The following is a 6,000-nucleotide window of genomic DNA, read 5'->3' as shown; positions in this document are numbered from 1 at the left end:
CGAGCAATGCTATCAAATGTGCTTGAAACATTGCAACTCCAAGATGGAGGCTCTACCCTTCAAAACTAACTCTTATTCCACTTCATTAAAGAAGCATAACTCTCATTACCATTCGGAAGAGAGTTGAAGTATACATAAATTTTTGTGAAAAGAGCCGATTATTAAACCAATGTATCATATGGATATCAGAGTTTACAACACCTCTCAAAAGAAATAGTCAGTCATAATGCTATCATTGTTAAAATAAAAAGCAAAAAAATGACGAGCTATGAAAAAATATTATTGGCATTTACAATTAACCAGCGATATTGATCAAACCACCATGAGTTAATATTATACAAAACATCATTGATATTATTCATCCTGGTAGGGATACAAGCATCGTCCTTATTATCGCACGTATTGGCAGTTTTGAAAAAAACTATCAATGGTATATGTAATTTTAAGGATGGTATATTTGCAACAATAAGGAATATTACATATGAATGACATAAAATTTCATGCTCCTATTGATGAAGGTAATGTGTTTTATTACTGTAATGCCACAACATCATTACCCCCCATGCAAACCTTGCAGAGAGCTTAAAAGATTAGGATAGTTTAGTAAACAAAGTTTATAGGTCTCTCTAATCACATTATGTCTTCTATTACAATGAAGGTCACATCTCCAAGCTCACAATCAACTTCAAAGGTTTCAAAAAACTTTTAGGTTCCATCTCTAAGCTCACAATCAACTTCAAAGGTTTCAAAAAATAGTTGGAAATTAACACATCCCCAAGCTCACAATCAACTTCAAAGGTTTTGAAAAACACTTAAAGCACTTTCGCAAGATCATATAGCTAAATAGGAGCTAATAGAGTTGCTAGTTATGTTTGCAACTGCTTGCATAGTGGGTTTCTCAGCTTGCAAGGAAGAGCAATAGCAATAGCATGAATCATTAGAGGAGTCTCGAAATGGGAGGGGCAGCTATTTTCAGCTTAAGATCAATATTTTAATGGGGGCTTCTCTTGCCTTGGTGAACAAGGGAGGAACATATTTTTTGGCTATTCGGAGATCTCAATTGCATCCATGAAATTGTGCACTGAGGGCACCTCACTCTTAAGGGGATTGCCATCTTAGCATCGCCAACTAGAACAAAGCCATCCCCACAAGGCCTACAAGAAGATGACCAAAATTTGAGGAGCCCCTATTTGATAGCCTAGTGCTTATGAGCATTGTTGGTGAGAAATAGGCACCATTGGTTCATCCTTTAGAGCATTCCTTAGCTTGTAAGCACATCAAGGTGGAACACAACTATACACGAGGGTGTTTATTACACACTACCCCAATGGATCATAGATAGGCAAGATTGCGCCTGGATGCATTCAATGCACTATGGGCGGGCATCGACATCCGTAGTCTCAAGAGCTTCCCTACTTGTGCTAGCAAGGCTAGCCCAACCCACTAGCAGCCAAACTTCAAGGCCCCATACTAGTTGGAATGCTACAAGAGCATTTTTCCTAGCCCTTGCATCACTAGCCTTTGAGGGCTTGCTAGTAGAGTTACAAAGCAAAACTCATGCTTAGTCGAAATGCTGCAAGAGCATTTTGACTTGTGCTAGTAGAGCATTGCAACTGGGATTGGCTCAAAACTACCCCATTTTCCACAACTTGCATCACTAGCCCAAGAGCCTTGTTTGAGAGCTTGCTAGTAGAGCATTGCAAGTGCCCATTTTCAAAACCCTCTCAAGCCTCATACATGTCACTTTGAGATGAGGTAAAGCCTTCAAGGGGACCCATGTTAGCTTCACCATTTCAATGCTGGCATTTCAACCTTGGGGGAGGTCCTAAACACCACAAACAGAAGCTCTTCTAGCACATACGCGTGACACAAACAGAAGCTCTTCTAGCACATACGCGTGAATGAGCTTTACTAGGTGGTCAAAATCTCACGAGGTGGATTGGTATCCGTAAAGCGGAATTCCCTTTGTCATGACAAAACTTTGGAAAATGAATGCTTTATGCGATCATTCGCACTGCACATAAATTCGTTTTACATCGCTCGCATATTTTCCCGTCACATCGAGCTGCAAGCTTTAACCAAGAATGACAAATTAACGGTAAAGTCCACTCGCAGAGCGCGTGATTTTGTCGAGGAATGGACTGACGGAAAATTGAAACTAGGCGGGTCGATGCGGTTAAAAATATGCATTCTACGATCCGTTGTTTGTGGGGTTTGATAGCGAAGGATCGACGCGGAGAATGCATGTTTTTTATCTCCGCGGAATGAACAGTAGTGACGGAACGCGATGGTGATAGCAATTCTGGTGTCGACGGGCGTGGGAAAGGGCAATTTCATTGGTGCTAATGCTGGGTTGTAGCCTGATTTGTGGCGACGATTGAAAAGTGTTTGGCCCCTTTCGATTGTCAACTTTGACGAAATTATTGGGCGCCCAACAAAATCGTTGTACCACACAAGTTCCAGTGTGTATATTGGCAATATGTTGTGTTGTGTCCGTACGGTGTCATGCACCCCCCGAACTCCCGAGTCCCAGCTACAGCAACCAGTCATGAGGAGTCTTCTCTTGAGCCTTGTGCACACGCAACCCAAAATGTGCAACTCGTGGCAAGTTTTGGAGGATTGCATAGAAATCTATGCAAAGGTCAAGCGGTGAGTGCCACTCGCTTCAAAATTGGCACCCCACTTTTGGAGGGCGCCATTTTGCGCACCAGAGCTCTATTTCACGTCCAACTAATAGGAAGTTGTTATCTCAGGCGCTCATAGTGGGTTGAAATGCCTTGAATGCTCCCACAAAGGTACAGACTTATATGGGCAGGCCAATGAGAACTTCCCAGCTCTCAAATGCAGAGCTCTTGCAAGTACTTAGACCTTTGTCTAGCCTCTATTAAAGGTTGCAGCCTCCTTGAGCAATTTTTATGCGTGTAAACAAAAACGTCTTCTGCCACACCAGCTACACATCTTCGTCTTGTGTGCACAAACCCTTGGTGTAAACAATCTAGAGAGGCCATGGGGAGGCCTTTCCCTCATATGAAAGTGGTGAGAGCGAGTCACTTTCATATGAGGGAGAGGCCAGGAGTTGACACATCAACAAATAAAAAAGTTGATGTGAAAGATTTTGACACTTTAGTATTTTATGATGTGATGGGTGGGTATGTAAGCTTTTGACACCACCCAGCTCATAGAGTCCATGATTTAGGGAGACTTGATCCAATGGTTGAGATGGCATCTCCGAGCCCCCATGACTTTGATAGTTGTAAGCACAAGGAAATGGACTCTGAGAGACTCTCCATGGTTGTAAACAATCTGACAATTGTAACTTGTAAGAACAATTGCTACCTCCGTAAGAACGCATTTCTGCATGGCTCCAGGGATGCGAGAGGAACTCAAGGCTGTAAAGAGGGAAGAGTCCATCATGTAACCCTCCATCTTCTTCAGCGATTGTGAAGCTACTGCTGCAAACAACCTTCACTATTGGCTGAATGAGAACAAAAAGGGCTCTTGAACTAAATTTCCGATGATAACATGGCTAATTTTTGCTCCTGAGTTTGAGGCACAAAGGCAGGAGATGCATATGAGAACACATATACGAACTCCTGAATCCAATTTTGCTATAGTTCTCCGGCACTCTAATTGTACACAAAGAGCACTTTGGAGAAGCAATTTTTTTGATGCGTAGGACCTACGGTGGCGGCAAAGTTTTGCACATCAATGTGGACAATGCTTTAGTAAGATTATGATCACGCAATTATGTGAAGAAATTGTAAGAAGTGCTCTTGCTCCAAAGTAGAGGCACAAACAACATAATCAATGCTAGCTGAAATTTTAACGGCTACAATCCAATAGTATTTTTCATCTCAAAAGGAAGAAAATCACCTCATTTTGGGTGTCACATAATCTTATGCTCTAAAACCAACAATCTTCTTGCTAACCATTGTGCTTGAAATGCAAGCATTAGTGTATGTCATGCTTGCATGAGACGAGATGCAATAGGCCAAGAGCAATGGCTTTATACTCATATTTACCCATCTTACAAGTGTGATTGTGAAAGTTGTGTTTCTTGGCCTATATGAGGGGCACCTTGCTCTCATTAATAACCCCATTGTGACATCTTACCATTTTGCTTCCGCTATAAACACGGCTTTAGGGATACAAGAGTGGGATAGCTCTTGCTTGAGAGGAAATTCCAAATGGAATAGCTTGATTTAGACTTTTCGATCAAGACAAAGACTCTAGCTTCTTGTTCTTAGGTGGCACGATAGTAACAATCCTCATTTTTAGAGAATTGTTGCTAGTGACAAAGATTAAATTTGTACTTTTTTTTTTCCAAAAAGGATTTATATTGAGGGGGGGTTGGCTAGACCCTAAATGGACCATGTACAAAATTTGGTTGATATTAGGACTAGGGCGCTTGCGGCCTACGCTGCAAGTAGTAAAAGGGGATCTGGGCCCGCTACTATGGACCCCAACAACTATGAGGCTCTTGCTTACTATGGGCTCTTTGTTGCGAAGAAGCCATCCAAAGTCACTCAGGTGCCCTTTAACTAGGGCTTCTCAGTGATTCTCTATACCTTGCTCCAATCTCACTTTAAAAGACAACTTTGTTGCACACTTCCCATACGGAGAGGAAGATCAGTGCATGGATGTATGGTTAGTACGCTACTAAACTAGATGTAAGACGGGTCACCTCGCCAGTGAGGACCATGTGCCATTGGGAGCCGATGTCATAAGGCCAGACTTGCAAATTGCTGACTCAACCCTTAGCCAAACCCCGCGAGACACACATCAATTTAGGAAGAGATGCGTTACTAATTCCATAGACCTTCCACAGAGAGGGCAGATTGGGGACGTGGAGATGTATTTCACCAATCTCCCCCTGATTGGAAGCCATTGCTGCATTACTTTCCACATCATGAAAGATGCTTTGCTTACTAAACATGCCTTCCATATGGATTGAAACTTGGTCTTCCACCATTTAGCGCCTCTCCTCAGCATCCACTTGCGATTAAGGGCCGGAATTATTGTCATGCCATGAATCAACCTTCTATAGAGTAGTTTTGGGAGATCTTACTCAGACGGGTTTTGCCTAGCCGCCAAGTCATTGATCCTTCATGTGGTTGAGTGTATGCAGTTGGTCGGCCAGTCCTTGGGAATCCTTTCTAGAAATGTCGGGAGGAAATCAAGCTCTCCTACATTCAGGTTGAACCACAGCCTGGAACCACAGCGCCTATAGCTGCTCTAACCAATACCAGTTAGCGACACTGTGGTTCTAAAAATTATCCTAGGCTTTGATGCCCTTCTTGAACATACTTCTGGCTCTCCTCAGATCGTGGTTGGTGAACGGATCTTTCCTAAATGCCATGCTCCACCACACACTCTTAGTGAGACTCGAGTCGCCTCTGAGGCATCCCTTCCGATCCAAATGGGCAATGCACTCCTTCCATGCCAAGGTAAGGCTTGAGATAAGGTTTGAGCCTACAATGTGCAAAGGGAAGCCCAAGTAGAGGCGATCGAGCCATGATAGACCGAGCCATGAATCGGCACCTTTGCTTTTTCTGTTGCTTATGAATTCTTTCACTATCTCAGACCATGGTGAATTGCCTTTGATCAACCACGGTAACCATTTGCCTATTAGGGAAACGTTTCTAAGCCTAGCATTTGGTATGCCGAGCCCTCCCAACATTTTAGGGGCTTGGAGGGGCTCCCATGGGACGTGATGCATACACCTTTTGTTTTCTTCCTCAGCCCATACGAAGGTGCAGAAGACATGTTTGATGCACCCTTTGATATGTAATCTTCTTTCTCACCCCAAGAATTTGAAATTTACCCCAAGAACTTGAAATTTGAGGCAATGGTGGGATATCATGAATCTGTGTATGATTCATCCTATGGGAGCAATACCATAAAAAGCAATTGACAAGCACTATTAATGAATGTTGGGCATTACCCTTCATGTAGTACTAAGTGATAAAATACATTACCTTTTTTGGGGGAAAAAAAGTG

The sequence above is a fragment of the Dipteris shenzhenensis genome, chromosome 13 (genome assembly GCF_047967505.1).
Source record: "Dipteris shenzhenensis isolate YYH24624 ecotype China chromosome 13, Dip_SZ_1.0, whole genome shotgun sequence".
NCBI classification, from domain to species: domain Eukaryota; kingdom Viridiplantae; phylum Streptophyta; class Polypodiopsida; order Gleicheniales; family Dipteridaceae; genus Dipteris; species Dipteris shenzhenensis.
The sequence above is the reverse complement of the archived record's forward strand: the minus strand, read 5'-3'. Positions refer to the sequence as shown.